General features: G+C 38.4%; 1 protein-coding gene across 2 annotated transcripts in view; it reads right to left on the bottom strand.

Moving 5' to 3' along the window:
* RYK (receptor like tyrosine kinase) overlaps positions 1–26,743 on the bottom strand; it is a 90,551-nt gene that overhangs the window by 63,000 nt on the left and 808 nt on the right. The window lies entirely within an intron of this gene.

Genomic DNA, 26,743 nt, shown 5'->3' with positions numbered 1-26,743 from the left:
TAGATGTTAAAAAAAAGAATATTATGAACAACCTAGTGACAATTCAGTAATTTAGATAAGATTAAAAAAATCTTTGTTTTTACCAAAACTGACAAGAAGAAATTAAAAATCCAAATAATTAAAAACCTTCCCTCAAAGCTCCAGGTCCAGATGAATTCTATCAAAACATTTAAGGAAGATATAACACCAATATTGCACAAACTTTCAGAAAATAGTCAAAGAAAGAACTTCCTAACTCATTTTATGTTACACTGATATTAAAACCTGACTAAAACATTGTAAGAAAATTAGACTGACTTCCCTCGTGAACATAGACACATTCTCTATCAAACATTAGCAAACTGAGTCCAGCAATACAGAAAAAGGTTAATACATCATGACCAAGTGCTTACAAAAGGTAAACCTTTAAAAATCAATATAATTAAACACATTAATGAATAAAAGGCAAAACCCCAGATCATCTCAATAGATGCAGAAAATGCATTTGGTAAAATTCAAAGCCTAATAATGATTTAAAAAAACTGGGCAAACTAGGAAGATAAATAAACCTTCTTAGTCTGGTAAACAGTATCTACAAAAACACTATAGCTAACATCATACTCAATGGTGAATTTAAATTCTTATTTCTAAGATCAGAAACAAGGCAAGGATGTCCACTTCCAACACTTCTATTCAACCTTGCGCTGGAGGTCATAGCCAATTTATAAGACAAAAAGTATAAAAGTTAGAGAGGATGAACTATAGCTCATTATTCACAGATGATAGGATTACATGTGCAGAGAAAACACTATGAAATATATTATTAATAAAATACTACTAAAACCAATTCATGAATTTAGCAAAGCCTCAGAATACAAGGCCGATATTCAAAAAATTACTTGTCTCTCTATATACTAGCAACAATTGGAAAATAAAATTTAAAAACCAATACCATAACATAAAAGAAAACAGTATCTAGAAATAATTCTAACTAAAGATAAGACCTCTTTACTTGGAAACTACAGAACATGACTAAGAAAAATTAGAGATGACCTAAGTAAGTGGAGAGATACCATTCTCTTAGATAAGCCTCAGCACTGTTAAGAGGTTGTTTCTTAAATTGATCTATAGCTTTAAAGTAATCCTAATCAAAATCCTAACAGATTTTCTGAAGAAACAAATTAACTTTAAAATGAAATTTAAATGCCAAAATAATCTTGAAGAAAAGAAAAGAAAAAGACAACGTTGGAAGACTCACACTACCTCATAGGTAATGTAAGGATTCCAGTTATCATCCTATTTCACAACAGGATGAAGAACTAGAGTAATCAAGACAGTGTGGTATTGGTATAAGGATAGATATATCAATGGAACAAAACAGAATCCAAAACTAAACCCACAAGGGTCAATGGAATTTCAACAAAGGCACAATGGCCATTCAATTAAAGTGATGCTAAATCAAATGGATAAAGGTATGGGGGAAAAAATTTTGAGCCCTATCTTACATATTACACAAAACCTGACCTGAGATTGATTACAGACCTAAATGTAAAGACTAAAACTATAAAGCTTCTAGAAGAAAATGATTATCTTCACAACCTGGGTTAAGCAAACATTTCTTGGACTGACCACATAAACCACGAACCCAAAGAGAAAAAACTGATGAATTGGTCATCATTAAAATTAAAAACTTCTGCTCCTTAAAAGATATTAAGAAAATGAAGTTCAAGTCACAAACTGGGAGAAAATATTCACAACTCATACACCTAAAAGGACTTGTTTCTAGAATAAAGATCTCTTATGAACCAAAAATAAAAGACAACCCAATTAAATAAAAGAGGCAAAAGATGTGAACATACATTTTGTAAGAAAAGATATGTAAATAGACAATGAGCATATGAAAAGGTGCTAAACATCATTAGTTATCAGCGAAATACAAATTAAAACCACAATGAGATACCATTTCCACTCACAAGAATGACTAAATGTTGGCAAGGATGTGGAGCAACTGCAACTCTCATACATTGCTGGGAAGGTAAAAATGTTCAACTACTTTGGAAAACAGGCAGTTTCTTATAAAGTTAAGCATATGCCTACTCAGACCCAGTAATTCCACTCCTAGGTAATTATCCAAAAGAAATGAAAACATATGATTCCACAAAAAAACTCGTATGTGAACACTGATAACACTTTTATTCAGAATAGCCAAAACTGGAAACAACACAAATGTCCATCAGCAGATGAATGAATAACCAATTGAGTATATTCATACAATGGAATACTACTCAGCAATGAAAATAAACTGTTGAGACTCTGTAACAAAAGGGATGAATCTCAGAGACAATGAGTCAAAGAAGCTGTACACAGAGTACATCCTATATAATTCCATTTATATAACGTTCTAGAGCAGGCAAAATTAATCTGTGGTGACAGAAATCAGATTAGTGTGGTTGCTTGGGAGGGGGTTGGGAGGGAGATTGTTGAACTGATTACAAAGGGAACCTCCTGGGGTGATGGAAATATTCTGCATCTAACGGGGGTGGTGGTTACATAGGTGTATGCATTTTTCAAAACTTGACCAACTGTATCTGCACGTTTCACTGTATGTAAAGTTTACCTAAATTTTTTTTAAGAGGGAAAAAAAGAGTCAACAAGTTTTTACCTCTCTTTTCCAGTCTCAAAAAGCTTACATACCATAGAATGTTACTATCACCAAGATAAAAAGTTTCAGAAAAAAAGAATTAATCTTAAGTGATCAACAACTTCCAAATTTAAATTTCAAACATCATTCACAGGGAAAGGAAGAATTCTGTTCCTAATAAATAACAGTTATAAGGTTATTACTGGTAATAACACCAATGTGTAAATATTTAAATTTTCCAGACAAAGTGTCAAGAACATCTAGGAGTTGCGTAAATCCAACTCCACATAAAGCTCCTTGCCAGTACCTTAGCTCCCTCATTCATTGAGGATTCTGGAACCAGTTTATGAAATTTCTACACACCCTTTTCCTGTGACTTATTATGGCAGACTCCCAATGTACCTGAGACCAACCCACTCTCAACCCAACTTCAATGATCCTTTTATTCCTCCACTCCAACAACCTTCATCCATACCAAAGCAACCCATTTCTACGGACAGTGACAACATAGAACTTGCTCTACCTCCAAAATCTTAAACTGTAATTGTCTCAGTAGTTAGTAGCTCCTCAGCTCCTTCCCTTTATTGTTACAACAGCTGTTCTGTGGGCTCATAATATCGCCAGTGTCCATAGTCCTCTTGTTTCTCCCATTTGATGACAGCAATTATTTCCTTATTTTCTTCTTACTGGCCTCAACACCAGTTACTGCAATTACTTTCTTACCAGTACCCTCAACTTTCTTCCACAGCCTATATCAAGACATGCATACCCTACCCTGAAAACAGCCAATCTTGAACTTGACTTGACACCCCTACTCCTTGTCTTCTCTGGTGCTATAACTGAATGCTGCGTAATCCTGAATGAAGTCATTCCCACAAATGAGTCACTGCAAAACCATGACTTCTATGCTCAACAAATAAAGTAATATACATAAGCTGTTGACAGTTTGGAGCCCTGTGATCCATATCTTAATGACCACCAAAATAAACTGAAAATTTTAAATTCACTACCCTAGATTGAGGTATTGAAACTGTAATACAACCGTTAAACAGAGTTGCTGTTTCCTGACTAGATTTTGAAAGCATTTATTTTGAAATAGCCATTCTTTATTAACTCGGGTAGTTATTCCTAGTTTGGAAGGGGTTGAATTTCTTCAAAGAAGCCATTAAATTTAGGTTCAAATTTTCACCTATCAAATTAGCAAATACAGTCTGTTCTGTCATAAGACAGGTTCCTGAACACCAATTAGCTTATAAGTGGTTAGTAAATAACAATACCAGTACAACACAGAAATTGTGTCAGTTTACATTTGAATTTTCCCAGGCAAGGAGAACTGGAATAGCAGGTAAAGAATTATAACTTTCAGTGGAAAAGGAAAAGACCCTCACTCAACTCAGCTACCGCCAGGCAGGAGCCCTCTCAGCCCTATTTTAAGAAAACTAAAAATAAGCACCTGCACGCAGGGCTCTCTCCTCAGAGGACCACCACCAGTCTCTGCATGGTTCCTGGACCTAGGAAGCTGCACTTTCTCTTGTGTCCAACTCTATGGCAGCCCCAATGGCTTAGAAAGCTGCTCTCATCTGCACTATCTCAAGAACATGCAAGCCAGCGATTTCCACCCTATTATGTTTTAACATCTTTAACTCTCCTCTGAAGCAGCCTCAGCCACCCTAAGTGATTTGACCAGGCTGTCCAAGTTATCTCATAAGGTATCAATTATGCTTTTGTTAGTAATTGGTTTGAAAACTGCAAAGGTCTTGAATGGTTTGCCCTTAACCTTATTCTTCCCGTAAGTCCTGTTATTTTCCGTGACTTGGAAACCTTAAAGGTTTTGTTTTGTTTTTTTGAATGTATTTGATGTTGTAACAGAAATGCTTATGTTCTTTAAATACAATACTGAATGTTAGGCAGGGTGGCAAGCAAGCAATTTGTGAACATATATCAATGTTTTATAAATATTTATACTCTGACCCACTAAGTCCAATTCGAAAAATTCATCCAAATATAGATCCAAATGTTTATGTATAAAGATATTAATCCAAATAAAACTTAAAATTGAAGAAAAGTAACAATATAAACTACCAGCAATAGAGCAGTAATCAATAAACTATAATATATCCATAACAGAGAACAATAGTTTTCAACAATTTACTCTAAGCCATTATACCCCTTCAGTCAAATCTCTCCTGTTCATCCATGTGACATATTGAGCTTCCCCTTTGAAAACAGGTTTTAATGACTAAAAAAACACTGAAAAAGACTATGAAGCCATAAACAGGACTGTTACAAATAAATTTTAATGAATTGAGTTTTGCTTAGAATGTTACATTCTAATGTTACATTCAATAAGAACAGGCAAGATACAAACTATATACAGCAAAATTTTAATAATGTCTGGCATCTAGAATAGTTCCCTTGCATAAAATAGGTGTTCAGTAAATGTCTGGTGAATTAAAGTTAAATGTACATGTATATGCACCCTCAGTGTTCATAGCAGCACTATTTACAACAGCCAAGACATGGAAGCAACCTAAATGTTCATCAACAGATGAATGGATAAAGAAGATGTGGTATATATATATACAATGGAATATTACCCAGCCATTAAAAAGAATGAAATAATGCCATTTGCAGCAACATGGATGGACCCAGAGATTATCATATTAAGTGAAGTAAGCCAGACAAAGATAAATATCGTATGATATCACTTATATGTGATACAAATGAGCTTATTTACAAAACAGAAATAGACTCACAGACATAGAAAACAAACTTATGGTTACCAAAGGGGATGGAGGGTGGAGATAAATTAGGAATTTGGGATTAACATATACACACTACTATATATAAGATAAATAAACAACAAGGACCTATTGTATAGCACAGCAAACTACATTCAATATCTTGTAATAACCTATAATGGAAAAAGAATCTAAAAAAGAATATATATACATTCAGAATATATATTCAGTTATATATATAACTGAATCAGTTTGCTATACACCTGAAACCAACACAACATTGTAAATTAACTATACTTCAATTTATAAAAAGGTTAAAAAAAAAAGAGGACCTGCATTAAAAAAAACTGTACATGTATATGCACAATGTGTGTGTTCCATTTCTCAAAAAAGAAAGGAAATACCAAAAAATATGAACAGTGACTGATTATAAATGGTGGATATGGGTTATGCTTTTATTCTTTTTCTTAAATTTCTTATGAAAGTTAAGTTAAACTGGGAAAAATAAAAGTTAGTTTTCAAAAACATGTTTAAAGAAATATGCATACAGCTACAGCAACTCACTAAACAAAAACCCAATTACTGCCTAGAATAATCCATGAAGGCCAGTAAAAGCTAGAGAGAAAGCCCTCAAACAAAATTCAATTTTAAAAAATCCCATTGGTAAAGATAATATCTTTGATATATCAAGATTAACACTAGTAATAATTTACTAATGACTAAAACACTTTCCTTCAACTTTCCCTTAAAATACCCAACCAAAAGGTAAAATTTGGCAAAGCACTATGAACTGAAAAGCTCATAGTGAAAAGTTCAAAGCTCAGAAAGAGCTTCACCATGCAACAGTGACAATGGGGCTGAAATGAGAAGAAAATCCCTGGACTACCCATGCTCACTGTCTGAATAAGGATAACATGGGAAATCCTGAAGATGACAGGGAAGGCGATAAAGCTATAGGTTTCAGGGAAATCAGAAGCGGGCCAAGAATTACATTCCCAGACAAATTCTCATCATACGTGAAGACAACAGATTCTCAAAAAATACACCGATTATGTATCCTTCCCCAAAAAAGTTACTCCAAAACATACTGAAAGGTTAATAACACTTTTATTTCTAACGTGAGGTAATCATTTTACACTGAGGTTTACATAATACATAATAATTCAAGTATAATCATCATGAATATAACTCTAAATGAAATGTAAGGAGTCCAAAAAATTCCCCAAATATTAGAAATGCAAAGAGAACCCAATGTAAGTACAATCTTCCCAAAATAATAGAAATATGAAGAGAACCCAATGTAAGTATAACCATGGTACAAAACTATCAGTCTATGACTGATCTTAGCATGTTGATATGTGTATCTCCATCCATAATTAATATGGCTGAGTGGACATGCAGACACACCACGACCATACTCTAAAGGAAATTCAATTCTTTCAAAGCATCAATAAGAGATTTAGAAAAAGTGATCTGCTATAATGAAAAGCACAGTCAGTTTCATAAAGTAGAAAATGTATAAGCCATAATCTGACCACAGGTAAGAAGACAGAGAGTGAGGGAAAACATAACATTATAGATTGTGAAGCACCATCTATATCAAAGAGTTACCTATGTTCTAAGATTTCAACTACATACAGAAAAATGAGAACATGGAAAAAATACTGGAAAGATATTTACCAAAGACTGCCAATGCATGGTTAAATAATATATACTTTTCTTCTTCTTTATGGTCCTGTACACTTTCCAAATGGCCTATCAGTATGTTTTTACTCCGATAATCAGGAAATAAAATTAATAAAATAAAAAGAATTTTAAACAAATTGATTTTCAGAAAAAGATGAAATCTGTAGAGACTATCATACATTTATTTCTGAACGTAATCTTTTTTCTTTCCTTCCCCATCACGCTCAAAACAATTTTTAAGTAAAAGTGAAAGACAATGAAGACAGAATCTAGATAATCTACTTCTTTCTAATTGCTTCTAATTATTAGTGTTTCAAATATGACAATAACAATTAAATGCAATCTCAAAGCAGGGTAGCAGACAGCAAGGCTTATCATTGTCTGGGAGTGGTGTGGTAGGCTCCGCAGAGGAGAAGTGGGCAGTGAGGAATGGTTAGAGAGGCAATGAGGGAAACAGTTTATTCAGTGATGCTTTATTGAGCCAGCTGGGCACAAGACAAGAAAAGGGTAACTCTTTACGAGATCAGGAAACAGAGCCTGGTTCTAGTAGAAGGGAGTGACTGAGAAAGTAGGCTGGGGTGTCCTGATCAGAACAAGGAAGTTCCGAGGGCTGAGAAAAGGACCAAGTCCAAAGTGGCCATTTCAATGAGTGCCTTATTTAGAAAAGAGACCTGAGAACTGGGACACCAGCATGGTCAAAGGAGTAACAGCTGAGAAAAAATAATAATAATAAATCACAGGGGCTTCCCTGGTGGCGCAGTGGTTGAGAGTCCACCTGTCGATGCAAGGGCCACGGGTTCGTGCCCTGGTCCGGGAAGATCCCACATGCCGCGGAGCGGCTGGACCCGTGAGCCACGGCCGCTGAGCCTGCGCGTCCGGAGCCTGTGCTCCGCAGCGGGAGAGGCCACAACAGTGTGAGGCCCACGCACCGCAAAAAAAAAAAAAAAAAAAAAAATCACAGTAGATTTTAATATCCTTTGGGATAAAGGGAGGGAAATAATGAAAGCAAGTCAGGGTATAGTCACTGAGGATCATCTTGCAACTGAGTGGCTGCAACAACCCTAATGGGTCAAAGGTCATACAAGTATCAATAAACCTCAATGATATCAAAAGAGACGAGGATGCTGAATCACTGTCCTGGGGCAAAACAATCAAAAATCAAAGTAAGAAAGAAAGGATATAATGCATGATAAAAGCTGGTCCCTTAATAAACAATCCAAAAAGGAAATTAAGAAAACAACTCCATTTATAATAGCACCCGAAAGAATAAAATACCTAACAATAAATTTAAACAAGGAGATAAAAGGTTTATCCACTGAAAACTACAAAACATTGCTAAAATTAAGGAAGACCTAAATAAATGGGAAGACATCCCATCTTCATGGATTGGAAGACTCACTATTACTACTGTTAAGGTCGAAATACTACCCAAAGGGATATATCAGTGCAATCCCTATCAAAATTCTAACCCCTTTTTTTGCAGAAATGGAAAGGCAGATTCTCAAATTAAAATGCAATTGTAAGTGGCCTCCAATAGCCAAAACAGTCTTGAAAAAGAACATAGTTGAGTCACACTTTCCAATTTCAAAACTTACCACAAAGCCACAGAAACCAAAACAGTGTGGTACTGGCATAGTGATAGCTAAATTGATGAAACAGAACTGAGAGTGCAGAAATAAGCCTATATATTCCTAGCCAATTGATTTTTTAAATTATTTATTTATTTTTTTATTTGGCTGTGCTGGGTTTTAGTTGTGGCACACAGGATCTTCGTTGCCACGTGCAGGATCTTTAGTTGCGGCATCTCTAGTTGAGCCGTGTGGGATTTTTTTTTTTTTTTTTTTTTTTAGTTGCAGCATGCGGACTCTTAGTTGCGGCATGAAGGATCTAGTTCCCTGACCAGGGATTGAACCCCTGCATTGGGAGCGTGGAGTCTTAACCACTGGACCACCAGGCAAGTCCCCAGCCAACTGATTTCTGACAAGAGCGCCAAGACCACTTAACGGGGAAAGAACAGCCTCTTCAACAAATGGTGCTGGTACAACTGGATATCCACATGAAAAAAGAATGAAAATTAGACCCCTACCTCACACCATATACAAAAACTAATTCAAAATATATCAACAGGGCTTCCCTGGTGGCGCAGTGGTTGAGAGTCTGCCTGCCGATGCAGGGGACATGGGTTCGTGCCCCGGTCCGGGAAGATCCCACATGCTGCGGAGCGGCTGGGCCCATGAGTCATGGTCGCTGAGCCTGCGCGTCCGGAGCCTGTGCTCCGCAACGGGAGAGGCCACAACAGTGAGAGGCCCGCGTATCGCCAAAAAACAAAACAAAACATATATATATATATATATATATATATATATATATATCAACAACATAAATATAAGACCTAAAACTATAAAACTCTTAGAAGAAAACATAGGGATAAATTTTCATGACCTTGGATTTAGCAGTGGATCCTTCGATATATCACTAAAAGCAAGAGCAACAGAAGAAAACTAGATAAACTGGACTTCATAAAATTAGAACACTCCCTAACACCATACACAAAAATAAACTCAAAATGGATTAAAGACCTAAGTAAGGCCAGACACTATAAAACTCTTAAAGGCAAGCACAGGAAGAACACTCTGTGACATAAATCACAGCAAGATCCTTTTTGACCCACCTCCTAGAGAAATGGAAATAAAAACAAAAATTAACAAATGGGACCTAATGAAACTTAAAAGCTTTTGCACAGCAAAAGAAAACATAAACAAGACGAAAAGACAACCTTCAGAATGGGAGAAAATATTTGTAAACAAAGCAACTGACAAAGGATTGATCTCCAAAATTTACAAGCAGCTCATGCTGCTCAATATCAAAAAAAAAAAAGAAATAACCCAATCCAAAAATGGGCAGAAGACCTAAATAGACATTTCTCCAAAGAAGATATACAGATTGCCAACAAACACATGAAAGGATGCTCAACATCACTAATCATTAGAGAAATTCAAATCTACAATGAGGTATCACCTCACACCAGTCAGAATGGCCATCATCAAAAAATCTACAAACAATAAATGCTGAAGAGAGTGTGGAGAAAAGGGAACCCTCTTGCCCTGTTGGTGGGAATGTAAATTGATACAGCCACTATGGAGAACAGTATAGAGGTTCCTTAAAAAACTAAAAATAGAACTACCATATGCCCCAGCAATCCCACTACTGGGCATATACCCTGAGAAAACCATAATTCAAAAAGAGTCATGTACAACAATGTTCATTGCAGCTCTATTTACAATAGCCAGGACATGGAAGCAACCTCAGTATCCATCAACAGATGAATGGATAAAGAACATGTGGCACATATATACAATGAAATATTACTCAGCCATAAAAAGAAACGAAACTGAGTTATTTGTAGTGAGGTGGATGGACCTAGAGTCTGTCATACGGAGTGAAGTAAGTTAGAAAGAAAAAAAACAAATACCACATGCTAAAATGTATATATGGAATGTAAAAAAAAAAAAAGAAAATGGTCATGAAGAACCTAGGGGCTGGACAGGAATAAAGACGCAGACCTACTAGAGAATGGACTTGAGGATACTAGAGAATGGACTTGAGGACATGGGGAGGGGGAAAGGTAAGCTGGGACAAAGTGAGAGAGTGGCATGGACATATATACACTACCAAATGTAAAACCGATAGCTACTGGGAAGCAGCCACATAGCACAGGGAGATCAGCTCGGTGCTTTGTGACCACCTAGAGGGGTGGGATAGGGAGGGTGGGAGGGAGGGAGATGCAAGAGGGAAGAGAGATGGGGATATATGTATACGTATAGATGATTCACTTTGTTATAAAGCAGAAACTAACACACCACTGTAAAGCAATTATACTCCAATAAAGATGTTAAAAAATAAAAAAAAACTGCGCATTGAAAATCATTGTCAAGGTGAAGACAACCTAGAAAATGGAGGAAAATATTGCAAGTTATGTATTTGACAAGGGTCTAGTATCCACAATATATAAAGAAGTCTTACAACTCAACAACAAAAAGACTATTTAAAAATGGGCAAGGGACCTGAAAAGACATTTCTCCAAAGACACACAAATAGCCAACAAACACATGAACACCAGCAGTCATTAGGGAAATACAAATCAAAACCACAATGAGGTAAAACTTTATACTCACTAGGATAGCATTAATTAAAAAACAAACAAACAAACAGAAAACAGCAAGTGTTAGCAAGGACATGGAAACATTGGAACTTCTGTACATTGCTGGTGGGACTGCAAAACGGCTCAGCCACTGTAAAAAAGTTTGGTGGTTCCTCAAAAAGTTAAACATGGAATTTCCACATGACCCACAATTCCCCTCCTAGGTATATATCCAAACCTGAAAACAGGCACTCAAGTACTTAACACACATGTTCACAGGAGCATTATTCACAATAGTGAAGCTGTGAAGACAGCCTCAATGTCCGTCAACAGAGGACTGAAGAAACAAACTGCGGTATATACATCGAAATGGGGTACTATTCAGTCACAGAAAGGAGTGACGTACTGACACATGCCACAATGTGAAGGAACCCCCAGAACATTATGCTAAATAAAAGACGCCAGAGAGGGAAGGTCTCGTATTGGAGTAGTCCACTTCTAGAAAATATCCAGGATAGATAAATCCACAGAAACAGAACACAAACTGGTGGTTGCCAGAGGCTGGGGGAAGAGGGAGGTGAGGAAAAAACTGCTTAACGGGTGAGGCGTTTTACTCTGGAGCAATGGAAATGTTTTGGAACTAGACAGGGTGGGTGGTCGCACAACATGGTATATGTACTAAATGGCACTGAATAATTTGTTCACTTTACAATGGTTAATTTTATGTCATGTGAATTTCACCCAGTGAATTATGATTTTTAAAAAAGAAAAGAAAAAAAGCTGACCCCTGCCCCATAAATGGGGAGGGAGTGTACTAAAACTGACTTCCAGTGACTAGAAAGTATTATGAGGAAAATACCACTCACAGGAAGAAAGCAGGTTTCAGTTAAGCTGAAGAGACAAAGCAGCGCCATGAAAGAGTCAGAGGAGACCTCCAAACAAAACCGGAGCCCTACAAGATAAAACTGAAAGGACCAGCAGGACAGAGGACAGAGCTGGCGAACCAGAGTGGGTGGGAGGTGGGAAGGGGCTCTGCGGGAAGGCGGGCAGGAACAAGGGCGAACAGCCCTGGACTGAAGAGGTAGCATTTTGTTATTAGAACGTATAGAGCTTCTCTCTTCGAACCGAAGATGAACAACATTTCAGTTCTTCGCCTATAATAATCAGACTTAAATTTCTCACTGCCAATTCCAGCAAAGTAGGAATGTTACTCTATTGTTAGAAAATATGACATTTGTTCACAAGTTACTTTTAAACAACCCAAATTCCAAGCTGAAAATCCAAAGTTATTTCTGCAAAACTCTCCACATCCATCAAGGAATATTCATTTTCCCCTAAACAATATTAAAAAAAGCTCAAGCTTAGTTCAAGGCCTGTGTTCTACATGACCTGGCCTGTGCAGCTCAAGCTCAAATGACACAATAGTCTAAAAATTATTCTAAACGATTTTAAAAGTTAACTATTGGATTCCTAAGGCCCTAACAATGGTCGATTAGTGTCAATGACCAAACCACCTCCCTTTAAAAAAGAGCCACCTTACAGCACATAACAAAATACATTCCAGGAGCTGTTCACATGTCTGTCTTCCCCACTACCTTGCACACCTCACAAGCAAGGCTGGGGTCTTAGGTTATTTGTAGGTACTCAAATGTTAGATGCATGAATGGCTGGCTGTAGATAAAAATCAACTACATCAAAGATAGATTTTAAGGGAGATGATGTTTTAAAGAAAACATCAGGAATCAGTTAAGGTAGAAAAACAAAAGTGATGTTGTAGAAACAGAACTAAAGCAGAGTTTTTGCTAATGAGCAGCTGAGTGACCCTTGGCAATCAATTATTTAACCACCTTCTCCAGGCATCAATTTTCTCAACTATGAAACAAGGGAGTTAAACCAGATAAAGCTAAAGTCCCTCCTCAGCCCCCAAATTCTATTATTCTATGATATCATCCATGGTTTCCAAATGTCAGCCAAAACTCTATTATTCTATGATATCATCAATGGTTTCCAAATGCTAGTCAAAGCTTAAGTTAAAAATTTATTTAGTCAAAAGAATCTTCTAGGTTCTGAGGACAGTGTGGTATACAAGCCAGAGGAAAAAAGCCAAAATCATTTACTATGTATGAAACCACTAAATACTCTGTATTTTAATCAATGCTGAAATTAAATAAATACAGAGCTCTTACTTCAAATTTTCCTGGTTTATGGAGACTAACAAACTGAAATAAATATAATAAAGTAACAATTTGTCCATCAAAATCTCATAAACCTAGCTATAGTCAAATTATACCTAGAAAATTAGCTGAGACCTAATATTTAACTACATCATAAGAAGGGAATTTACAAATGTTAGACTACAGGAAAGGGGCATCCTATCTTCATAATTAAAAATGGAAAAGCACGTAAATCTTCAATCCCCATAGCTGTTTAAACGATATTCTTGTAGATTCAATGAGATGTTTCATGTGATCTCTGCCCATTCAGATTTTCCTCCTACATTTCTCCTGCAACCATTAAGTGTCTGGATAGAAGTGGGCTGAGAGTACACATGTACACACAGAGAGTATAAAAAGAACTAAAGTGAGCTTTTAAGAGAAAGAAGACATCAACAATGGAAGACAAAGTAAACATGCCCCTTCCCTCCACCCCCTGCCTACAGGCTGCCTCCTCGTCCCACGCCTAAAACTGGCCTCTTCCAAGGAAAGGCAAGAGGTCCATCCTTTGGTCCCTAAGAAGTGGCTAGGGGGTCAGCGTCAAGGAAGGGAACCTCCTGATCCTCTCAAGGAGAAGCCAGCATCTGCAATCACTGAGCACCTCTCCTCACTCTGCCACTTTAGGAAGAGTACATGATGTGTGATCAAAATCAACAGCTCACTTAAAACAATCCACTGGAATGGCTATTAGTTGCCACTGCTTTAACAGATCAGGCTCCAGGATACAACTATTCCAGTACCAAGCATCTCCCCTCCCGTATCTTCCATTTCAGTACCTAACTTCGACTGTAATTCAGTGATCCCTGAAAATGGAAACCCAAAGCTCTCCATCACAAATGCTGTGCTCAGGTTTGCCTCCCTAGTACCTGTGATGATATGACCTTTGAGAGAAGTTGTGTGGAATCAAAGGGAGACTGTGGTCACTTTTTTTTCTCTTCACGAGTATTGTCACTTTTGATTTCAAATGGATGACTCAAATAATACCGTCACCTTCCCCCTCTGAAAATACTACAGCAGATGGATACGAAATTATCAAGAGGGCTGACACTAAAACACAGGATCAGGGAACAAGATTTCACATCCAACTTGTATAGCTGTCATCTTAAAAAAAAAAAAAATCCATAAAAGAATTCCCCCAAAGATGTGATTTGTACCACAACTGCAGAGATGTTAAAGATGCTCCCCAATTCCTATGTAAGAATAGTAAGTAACAAAAACATAACCCATAATCTCTAGCACTATAACATAAAATATGAAGCATGCCCTGCCATAGCGTGAGAATGTTCTAGCATCTGGTAAAATGATACTCTGGAAACTAATTTATCATTGGTTCCTGCACTATTTAAAGAAAAAAATGATCTCACCAAGCTCATGCATGTATTGCAAGTACAGCTCTAGTGTAGAGACGGAGTAATTTACTCACAGTTTGACATAACCACCATTCAATTTCTTTCAGAGCCAACTCCTAATAGGAGCACACACTCTCAGTCAGCTGTGGAGGCCATTAGTAACTTAGAGTTGGCTATTATGGCCAGGGGCTCAAAGCACAATGGAGAACTCACAAACATCGTTCCTCCCTCCCAGCAACTCCAAGTGCTAACTTGGAGTCCAGTTCCAAAGCTACCTGAATTCTTTTCTAAGGCAAGTCACTTAGCTCTCTGCTACAAGTTAGTGCCATGAGACCAGGGATCTATATCCGCTTTACTCACCAAAACATGTCAAACCCCTAAAATAAGGCCTAGTGTACATTCAATAAGTAATTGCTCAGCGAGGGATAAATGTTGCTACCCAAGGCAATCAACCAGGTGATGTCTAAGTGACCTCTCTTTCTAACATTCTATGATTTGAGTTTTTATCCAAAAACATAAAAATCCCCCACCAATAACTAAAATAAATTATTTTGAGGATTATGTAGCATTTTCATATACATTATGGCAATATGATAACAGACACCCTGTTATACATCTCATACATGAGGAAACCAACACTCAGAAACATTAATTACTTGCCTACCCACATATAACAGAAGGAGGAGATGGACTTAAAACTCAAATATGCAGATTCCAAATCCAGTATTTTCCCACACCATGTTATCTACTATAAACCCACATTTGTGCACATGTGCATGCATGCGTAGCTATACAACCTTAGAGCTTTTTCTTGAAATTAGACTAAATTCTCTCCTTTAACAAATAATCTAAGGAGTTAAACAACTTTAGAAAAGATGCAAACAATCAAAAAGATAATCCTTGGCCATTTCCACTTCTGGACAAGATAGAATAACAGGACAAGATTAACCCTCTCATCTGAAATAATCAAAAAACAGACAAAATATATGAGAGCTCAGAAAGACAAAGACAGCTAGAGTACGTAGGACAAAGTACCAGAGAACAGAGAGCTACACAGAGAGAGAATTTCCAAGATCTGCAGAGGGTTGCCCCTCGAGCCTTCAGCTGAGTACTGATCATGCATAAGGAAGCTACACAAGGGCAGAGAAAAAATAAAAGGTTAACAGTGCATAGCACTTCATACATTTTGGAATATCACCTATTCCCACCAGCCAGACTGGAAAACCTCGTGAGTCACAGGTCAATGGAGAAAGTACACGGAAGGGTCTTGACTCAGTAGTGGGGAATAATTGGACCTACACTGAGCACTGCTCCTGTCTTATCTAACAAGTCTTAAAAGCAAGACCTGAAAAGATCAAACTGCTTCCAAGTAACTTAACTGAGTCCCAGAACAAAATGTAAGAATAATTACAGGAATACAAAAATATCCAGCACCCAACAGGGTAAAATTCATAATGTCTGCCACCATCTAGTCAAAAACTACCAGGCATGTAAAAAAGCAAAATAAGTAGGTAGACAGATAGATGACAGATCAACTGAAACCAACCCAGAACTGGCAGATGTTAGAGTCAGCAGACATTAAAACAACTATTGTAACAGTACCCCACAAAAAGTTAAGTAGAGACATGGAAGATATAAAAAGACCCAAATCAAATTTCTAGACATGAAAACTACAATGTACGAGATGAAAAAATACACTGGCTAGGATTAACAGCAGGTTAGCATTTCAGAAGAAAGGATGAGAAATTCTGTTTTCCAGCTTTTAATTATTTCGCCAGAATCTCTCTTGAATATTTTATATCCTTCAACTGTAGTGTGGACCAGCAGTCTGCTGAGAGACAGCTATGTGCCAAGCCATGAGGTAGCCCTAATGCAGTAGGGAAACTATAGAACATGATGGGTACAGTGATACAGATGTGTTTGTACATGGTATAGAGCTATGGAAGCCAAGATGGGGGGCACCTTATCCAGAGGTGTTCAGGGGACAGAGACTTGGGAAAATTAGGCAACTTCAAAGGAAATAAGCTATTAAAACTAATTTATTTAAACTTACATTCATAAGTTCAGTCCAATCCCCTTTTGGATAATAACTTAGCGGGCAATGGGAAATGATCAAGAGAATGATGACCCCAGTAAGGCACAAGACAGTGAATCCAAAAAAACAAAAAGAAAATATGATTCATTCATTTATTCATTCACGGAACTTTTACTGAATATCCTACTATATGCCAGGTACTGATTTAGGTGCTGGGCATACAGAGTGGAACAATATAAAAGGTCTCTACTCAAACAGAATTAGCCTTCCTACAGAGGGAGATGGAAACAACAGAAGTATCAGGTACTTAAAAGAAAACAGGGTGGGGGCTTCCCTGGTGGCACAGTGGTTAAGAATCCGCCTGCCAATGCAGGGGACACGGGTTCAAGGCCTGGTCCGGGAAGATCTCACATGCCGCGCAGCAACTAAGCCCATGCGCCACAACTACTGAGCCTGCACTCTAGAGCCCACGAGCCACAACTACTGAGCCTGTGTGCCACAACTACTGAAGCCCGTGTGCCTAGAGCCCGTGCTCTGCAACAAGAGAAGCCACCTCAGTGAGCAGCCTGCGCACCGCAACGAAGAGTAGCCCGCGCACCGCAATGAAGAGTAGCCCCTGCTCGCCGCAACTAGAGAAAGGCCGCACGCAACAACGAAGACCAATGTAGCCACAAATTAATTAATTAAAAAAAAAAGAAAAGAAAACAGGGTGACAGAACAGAGTGGCACTGAGGGTCAACCCTAGGAAGGCAAGGCTCTCTGAGGAAGTAACATTAAGCTAAGATCTAGAAGGCTCCAGCCATGTAAAGATCCAGGAAAAGTACATAAGGCAGAGCAACCATCGAATGCAGATCCTAGGGTGAGAAAAGCTTGGCACCAAAGGAACTAAACGGTGGTATGGTGGGGAGCAGGGACAGGGAAGAAACAGGTGGCAGGCAAGAGTCTCTACATAAGCATTCATTTAGAAATCAGGAAGATCTAAGCCTAGATATTTGGTATTTATGAATTACTGTTAATTTCTTAGGTGTGATAATAGTTATTACAAAATTTTAAAGAATTCCTATCTTTTAGAGATACATACCAAAAGATTTTTTTACAAAATTTTATGTCTGAGTTTGCTTCAAAATAATCCAAGCAGAAGATGAGGGGGAGTAGGACCAGGGAGCAGACTGGGGAGTGGAGAGGTATAGACCAAACAAAACTGGCCATGAGCTGATAATTGCTGAAGCAGGATGATGGATACATAGAGGTTCATTATACTATTCTGTCTACTTTTGAATGTTTGAAATTTTACATAATAAATACGTTTTTAAAAGCAAACTTATTTAAAATATAAGGAAAGGTATTAATAAATATAAATGCCCCCCTTCACAGATGACTTATTAGGGTTGCAAAATTATTCTATATGATACTATACTGGATGCATTTGTCAAAACCCATATAACTACAACAGAATAAACCTTAATGTATGCAAATTTGTTTTTAATTCAGGCGGCAGGGGGAGTTGGATGAAGGTAATCAAAAAGTACAAACTTCCAGTTATAAGATAAATAAGTATAACTAGGGATATAATGTACATGATAAAGATAATTAACACTGCTGTATGTTATATATGAACACTATTAAGAGAGGAAATCTAAGAGTTCTCATCACAAGGAATGAAAATTTTTTTCTCTTTAATATTTTATCTATATGAGATGATGGTGTTCACTAAACCTACTGTGGTTAATTATTTCATGATGTGTGTAAGTCAAATCATTATGCCGGACACCTTAAACTTACACAGTGCTTTATGTCAATTAAATCTCAATAAAACTAGAAGGAAAGAAAATCACGTAGGAGGTCAAAGAATCCTAGGATGAAATACAGAATGTTAATAGATGCCCCCTTCCAGAACCAGCTTTTGAGGGATTCAGATGTACCCATAAGCTTTCATCAGGGGGCCCTGTAAGGTCCCCAAAGTCTGAGAACCCCCATCACAGTGTGCAAAACTTAACATGTGTGGGATCCACACCCTTGTCTAGGAAAAGGCCCTAAGGCTTTCACAAGGTTGAGAACCCCTGATATTTCTCTTGCCAGCAACTTCCTAGCTGAAAAGTGAGTTGCCATTGTTCTAAAACCTAACGGTAATATCTCACTGCCATCATCTGCCTACCCTGCAAGGACATTACTACACAGCCATTACCACAAGTAAATAATTTACCACCAGCGAATTTTACAACTCTGAAAGAAAGTTGTGACAGGTACCCAAAAAAAAGGAAAGGTGGCAAATTATGTCTGTCTCCTTCACAGTATCACCTTCTTGGGACTTCCCTGGTGGCGCAGTGGTTAAGAACCCTCCTGCCAATGCAGGGGACACAGGTTTGAGCCCTGGGCCGGGAAGATCCCACATGCCGCGGAGCAACTAAGCCCGTGCGCCACAACTACTGAGCCTGCTCTCTAGAGCACGCGAGCCACAACTAGTGAGCCCGCGTGCCACAACTACTGAAGCCCGTGCACCTAGAGCCCGTGCTCTGCAACAAGAGAAGCCACCGCAATGAGAAGCCTGCGCACCATAATGAAGAGTAGCCTCCGCTCGCCACAACTAGAGAAAGCCTGTGCGCGGCAACAAAGGCCCAACATGGCCAAAAATAAATAAATAAATTTATTTTAAAAAAATCACCGTGTTACAATACTGTATTTCATTTAATCTAAAATGCCCCATTATTTTTTTGTGCCACTAAGAAAGGAAAAAAGCTGTCAATTAACTGATGATTCACCATTGATTGTGAAATGGTTCCAATTTCAGAGATGTTCAAATGGGAAAAAGCCGTACATCTTACAATTCATGCAACATGCCATTCAAAACCCTCACTGGTGGGCCCCATCTCAGATCTCTTAAACAAATTGCTCAGAGTAGGTATAGGAGTCTGTACTTTGTTTAAGCCCCTCAGATGACCTGGTCGGATACAGACTGCACTGTTCACTTTCAGAGGCAGCAGAGAAGAGAAGGCATGCACTTCAGAGTCATATAGCCCTGGACACCTCTGTGACCTCCAGCAAACTCTGTAATTTCCCAGAGCCTCAGCTTTATCTATAGAAAAATGCCAATGCCCTCTATTTCCAGTGGTTGATAAAATAAAAGAAAATATGTGAAATAGTTGACACAGAGCAAGACATTTATATAAGAACATGTTCATTATTTATGAGCAAGACACAACATATCTTGTCTTATGAACAAGAATTGGACCTATTAAATTACTTTTCAGAAATATTCTACCACTCAGCACTGTCACTTGCTGGGCACAGTTAAGAAGAATCAATTAATAAGTGTTTATTAATTAATTCAGCAATACACACATTTGTTTTGGCACACCACATTTCTAGAGGTCCTACATAAATGAAAGCTGTTTAATAACATCTTGATTAGAAAACACTGTACTTGATGTACCTCGACAGTAACACAAAAAAGCGCACTTTTAAGCAGAATATAATTTCAGAGTAGCTAATGGCTCTACTTCATGTCAAGTTTTTGGTTTGTTTTGTTTTAGTATGTATAGCTGGCAAGTGTTTTCAGAACACTGGCATAACTGTGTTAAAACCCCAAAAGTAATGCTGTGGAACTTCTCAATGTGTGATGCTCAAAAAAATACCCACATGTTTCATTTGTTTCTAAAATGATCCTTAAAATCCAAACAGTGATTCAGGCAGCACCTTCAGAACTGACTAGTCAACTCAGGATATGACTCATAGGGGACAGGTTAGCCATAACTGGACAGAGTTCTCCCACACGTGTAGCATGAAGAAGGAAAAAAAAACCCTCAAAACCCACAATTGCACAATGTCTCAGTCTTGCTCTCCCAGTGAAGAACACATGGATTCAAATTCATGCTGCATCAATGCCACCAACCCTACCCGAAGGCCCAGGATTGAGTGTGCTGCAAGGTGCTAACCACCTCCACCAGCACCCACCTCCTCAAAGTCTGGGCAGTGGCAGGATATGCCAGACAGCAGCAGAGAGGACACCCCCACTGCCCTCCCCCAAACACTTGGCCTGAGGTTGAAGAGGAAGAGAGGCGCTGGGAGGAGAGGAACACGTGGCTCATCTCATCTTTCTTTTTCCTCGACCATTTCCCAAAAAGAGTCCTTCAGTTCAGCTGCCCAAATCTGAAACTCCGATTCCTCTGTGACTCCTCCCTCTTCTTTAGCCCTGAGGTGCCCTCTGCTAAGTCTTCTCCAAGCTCCCAGAAGATTCCTCACAAATCCATCCCACCCCCCCCTCAACTGCCCTAGTTGATTCCTCTTACCAGCACAAGGCTGACTCTGTGTCATTTCCCAGAGCCAGCCTTTCAGTCTTCAAGCCACCCTTTTCACTGGGGCCGAAGCTGTCTTTTCGAGAACCCAGTCCTATCTGTATACTCTCCTTTCCTAAGTTAAACAGCTCCTCGTTACCTATAAAATAAACTTCAAATTCCTAACCCAATTTCAACCTACCTCCCAGCTTTATATTCTGCCACTCCCTGGTTTTGCCAAATTTTCTCACCTTGGCCTACCCCTTGAATTCACACACATCTGCTTCCATACAGCTATGGCTTTGTCCGCGCTATTTTCTCTGCCTGACATGAAATGCTCCTCTTTTCTGTCTTTCAAGTTCATCCTTCAAGATGAGGCTCAAATGTCTCCTTTCCTGGAACACATTCCTGAAAGCCCCTAAGCCTCTCCACTCCCCCTCCTTCTACAGTCAAAAGTAATCATTCCCACAACAACTTATATCAGTCAGCAGTATAACTCTTATCTCAGTGTTATAGTTGTAGATACAACTGTTAGTCTCCCCTACGAAATTTTGAGTTCTTCAAGAAAAGGAATTCAGTAATTCTGAATTGCCATTTTCTACCACAATATATGGTACTTGGTTGGGCTTCAAAAATTTTTACTGGACTGATTTGGGGAGCAATGATCTCAACTAGTATTGAACTGATTTTTAAAAAGATGTGAACAACGCTTAACTCTTTCAGAGGATATTTATTTTAACGGAGAGGCAAGTTATCCAAAGTGAAGTTCTAATTGGTGTGAGGCGGAGTCTATTCTCAGAAGTCTCCCTGACTCCTACAGATTCCCTATCACCACCATCACCGCCGCCATGACCAGTTTATATCATACCCCCCACCCATCAGCATTTTGTTCCTACACCCCTAGTACTGCCCCAGCCACAGACTGATTTCACCAGCTCTGGACTTGCAGGGAACTCAGCTATTAGACTTATCAAGTAGAGAGAGAACAGGAGAGAATGCAGGTAATACTCAAGACCACAAATGAGCACATGTAGCAGCAGGCTTGCCGATTCTACTCCTCAAGCATTTTGGTCAATCACAGCTCCTCCAGAGCTGACAAAGAGGCAATATGGATTCCAGACTGAGTCAAGACCTGGCCCTCGACTCACTGCCCAAAGGGCCCCAGATCAGTCTTCACCAGTAAAATGGAGAAATGGATGCCTACCCTGCAGCCTAAGCAGGGCCTGGGGACACAGGGATGCCACATAAAGCTTCTGAGGCTTTTGGAGTCTCTATACCGATCGACTTCCATCAAGACTGCATGCCCTACTACCCAAGGAATGAGCTAGTTACATACTTCCTGCAAATCTGTTTCCTCATCTATATTATGGAAGTAACAAGACACACCCAGAACAGGGATTACCTTTGTACCTGACACAGGCAAAAGACTGCCACACATCAGCCACACTCTAAATTCAAGTGTCAACCATTTATTTCTGTGACCACCACCACTACTCTTCCTAGTACTGTTAGTACCAAAAAACTACACATCACCAGCTCTTCAACAGTCAAAGCCCAACCATTTACACATTGTAGAATGACCACTTGCCTTTACCCCCATCCTCCTAGGACTCCTCTAAAATGACAGTAATGAAGTCACAGACATTAAACCACAAACACAGACAGGGAAAGAAGACAACGCAACATATATTTCAACAAACTTTTGCAAGATGGGGAGCAGTTGAAGGAGTGGTCACTGCCTCGCAGGACCTCTGGAGGGACTCAGTCCTGGACGCAACAAGGGCCACCAAAGGCTGGCCTGAGGCTCTGGCCTGTCAAAGGGGGAGCCTCTGATGAGGGGCATTCAAAGCAGTTGGGCCCCCAGGTCCAGCAAGAGACCCGAAGTTTTTCTGAAGAAAATGAACCACAGAGGCTGGTGTACCACCAAGCACACCAGAGGCAGGAGACTGCAGGTGTCTTCTCTGCAGACACTGACCAGTCCCAAAGAAGATGTGAAGGTGTTGATATGTGTGTGCGCGGGGGGCTCCCAATGAAACGTTCACCCACATTCCAAGGGAGGCCAGTAGACCACCCACCTACCCACCCACAAGCTTGCCCTCCCCTAATCAACTTTACAGCATCTCACTCTTAATTATAGACAGCCAAGGATCAACAGATACTATCTAAATGAACAGAAAAAGAACTCTGAAATGAACAGGCACATTGGAGGAAGCAGAAGAAATATTTTTAAAATGTTAAACATACAGAAAAAATTAAAAACAACAAACACATGCCTCAAAGATAAGTGAAGATAATACATCCATAAAATTAGAATAAAATGAAATGGAAATGGAAACAGAGAACAAAAAGTTCTAAAATTTAAAATCATCATTAAAATTTTAAAAATAAAAGAGCTTGGAAGACAAAAATTGAGAAAATTTCCCCCTCTTCCCACCTCCAAACATAGAGATATAAATAAGAGGCAACATATGTTGAGTATCTGAAGATCAATTCCAGAAGATTCAATAACCAAACCAGTAGATATCTCAGAAACAAACAAACAAAAGTGATGGGTAGGAAATTATCAGAAGTAACAGACATTTTTGAAAACTGAAGGATATGAGTCTCTAGATTGAAAGGGCTCACTAAGACTAGAGGGACCACAAACAGAAGGAAGGACCCACACAGAAGCTGATAAAATTACAGAATTTTTTTAAAGACAAAGACCCTAAGTGCAAAAAACAGAAAACAAACAAACAACAACAACCAAAAACAACAACAACAACAACAAGGAATCAGAATGATTTTGGATTTTCATCAGAAACCCTTAAAGCCAAAAAACTGTGTAAAAATGCCACCGAAAATCGTGAAAAAATATATATTTTTTCTGTCTAATATTCTAAATTCAGCCAAATCACCTATAAAGCATGAGGATAGGATAGACACCTTCAGACATGTAAGGCTTCAAATTATTTACCTCCCATGCAACCCTTCTCAGTAAGCTACTGAGGATATACTTCAGCAAAATGAAGCAAACAAAGAAAAAGGAAGACAGAAGATCCAGGGAACTGAGGCTCCAAGACAGGAGAGAAGGGTACAGAATGTGCAGGAAAAATAATCCTACTGTCCAGATTGGAAGAAGAGGATGGAAGGCTCCAAAGCAGGGAGTCGCTAAGAGGAAACCAAGTGAAGGTGATAGATGATTTGATGTGTTACCTGGAAAAAAAATATCAAAAGGCATTTAATATATTTCTTGGAGTATATGAGAGAATGCAGCCATAGATACAGAAAAGACTCAAAAAGTTTATAAGTCACTTATTTGCTCCAGGAAAAACAATAACATACAGGAGAAGAAAACATAACCATGGGTCACTATTTAACTCACAAGTGAGTTTATATATGTGTGTGTGTGTATGTATATGTACATGTATACATATAATAATGTATAATAAAAATTTACAATATAAATATATACACAATAATCTAAATACAGACTGCTGGTTTTACCAAAAATGATGTAACGATATTGGGGGGTTTGGGCAAGAGAAGAGGGCAACTGCTCAGTTATGATACTAGGAAGTGAAATGCTTATTCTACATTGATTTCAAAATACGAAAAGTAAAAAAAAACAGGAAAAAAAGAGCTAGCTTGGGATAGTAGCTTCCACTGGAAACTAGGGCCTGGAGGATAAAAAAGGCCAAAGGCAGAAGACTGCTGTTTTTTCATTTGAGGTCTTTTAGCACTATTTGATTTCTTTTTTTAACTATGTGCATATATGAATTGGATTAAAACAACTTATTCTCATGTCAAGAACAATCGGTTCAATTTATAAAGATGTCACTACCAACTTCATTTATAAGTTTCATACTTGGAATTGCAAATTCATTGTCTTAGAAATATTATAAAGTGATGGTTAGTTTCCCAAGTCAGCTTTCAGAAGGCATTTAACCCATAATGATACAAAAACATGGTACAAAGTATTTCAAGTAGTCTTAAACACCATAAGCAGAAGAGTTCCTGTGGGAAACTGCATTCTGAGAAATCAGTATGCCTGGTATACATCTCAGCCCCACCCAACTGTTCTTCCCCAGACAGGGGCAGCCAAAAAATAAAGTCAGAATAGATGAGGAAGATGGAAGGAAGGAGAGGACCTGGATCTGGCAGGATGGAGAGTCAAGAGACCTACTGTAACAGGTCAACTCTGTTTGCATTAGAGAAAATACTGCTGAAGGCTCCCCTTGTCCCAGAGGTGGACGAAGGTTGATCAGTGAGGAACTCCTCCATCCCCTCTTCCCAACAGCTCATTCCTGGGCACAAACCGGATGCTCATCAATCAGGTAACAAATACATCATTTCAAGTATTAATTAGCAATGACCTCTTTTCCACCATGCCATAATCAAACTTCTAAATAAATACCTTTATTTCATTCAATGAAACTTGCAACTTGAAACTTGTTGTGGTCTGTGTCAACACTATGTTTGATTATTTTTTTAAAAAGATTATTAAATGTGTGACCTTGAGCAAATTAAAGTCTCACTTTCCTCATCTCTAAAAGAGGAATAATGATATCCACCTCACTGGGTCACAAGAAAATGAGAGGAAATAATGTGTATAAAACATGTAGGAGGAAGTATATGGCAGGCACTCAATCAATGTCAGCCTCTGGTTGTGCCATGTCCCCTACCTCAATTGGTTTCTTACATGTAAACAAAGTCACAAATTATATACACGCTTTTAACCAAAAAACCTTTACAAAACCATGCATAATACATTAATATTTTTTAAATTAAGGTTATGAGTCAATTTATAAGCATTCATTATTTTTCCTAACCTAGTCTTGTTTCAAGTACTAATCCAATTTGCTGCTTTAACTTAGCTAAGTTAAATTCAGCTAATTCCACTAGACTAAAAAGAAGATTATAGAACGGCAGGACATTACAAAAACAGCATTCTTTGGTTAAAGGGGACAAACCCGTATATATAACAATGTCTAAACAGCCTGCTTAAAAGCAGTTCCATTTTAACACTGAGTGGACTTCAGTAGACCTCAAGAAAGTCTTATAACAAAAAAAAATTGAATAAAATGACAGCTAATGGATGCTTAAAAGAATAATTTTTCCCCTCAAACACTTAGATGCACCACAAATCTGAGATGAAATAAAGATGAAAAAAATGTGGTTTTCTGGCCCATAATACACAAAAGAAAGTGAATGTCTAGCTATCTGCAACTACCAAAGACTTCCCATTTGGGGCCATTTCTATCATACCTTCCTCTAAGGGGTCATTTCCAGAATACACAAAGTCACATTTTTCAAATTAATTCCCCAATGACAAAGCTACTTAGGTAGCACAGAACCACCAACTGACCCAAAGCCAAGTTCTCCTTTTCTTACAAGGTATTCTAAGTAGAAGAGTGGCCCAGAAATTCAGAATCAGTCCAAACTCCAACATATCCAAGACAAGAACTAAAAAGGTACTGAAGAAGCTAAAAGGTCGGCTACCTGGAGATTCATTCACTATTGTAAACTACGCTTATCGGTCCCAAGATTTGGAGACTGCCACGAACATGAAGTGCCCTTATAACCAATCTCTGGCTCTCATTTAAAAACAAAACAAAACAAAAAACTAAGATAACCAGAAAGTATAAGCACCGTAGTGTGGCCCCTACTGGGGCATCAAAACCACAGCAGATTTAACCTAAATAAAA

Source organism: Mesoplodon bidens (assembly GCF_964165515.1).
Source record: "Mesoplodon bidens genome assembly, chromosome: 5".
Lineage (NCBI taxonomy): Eukaryota > Metazoa > Chordata > Mammalia > Artiodactyla > Ziphiidae > Mesoplodon > Mesoplodon bidens.
Note: the sequence above shows the minus strand (reverse complement) of the source record. Positions and strands in the feature narration are given on the sequence as shown.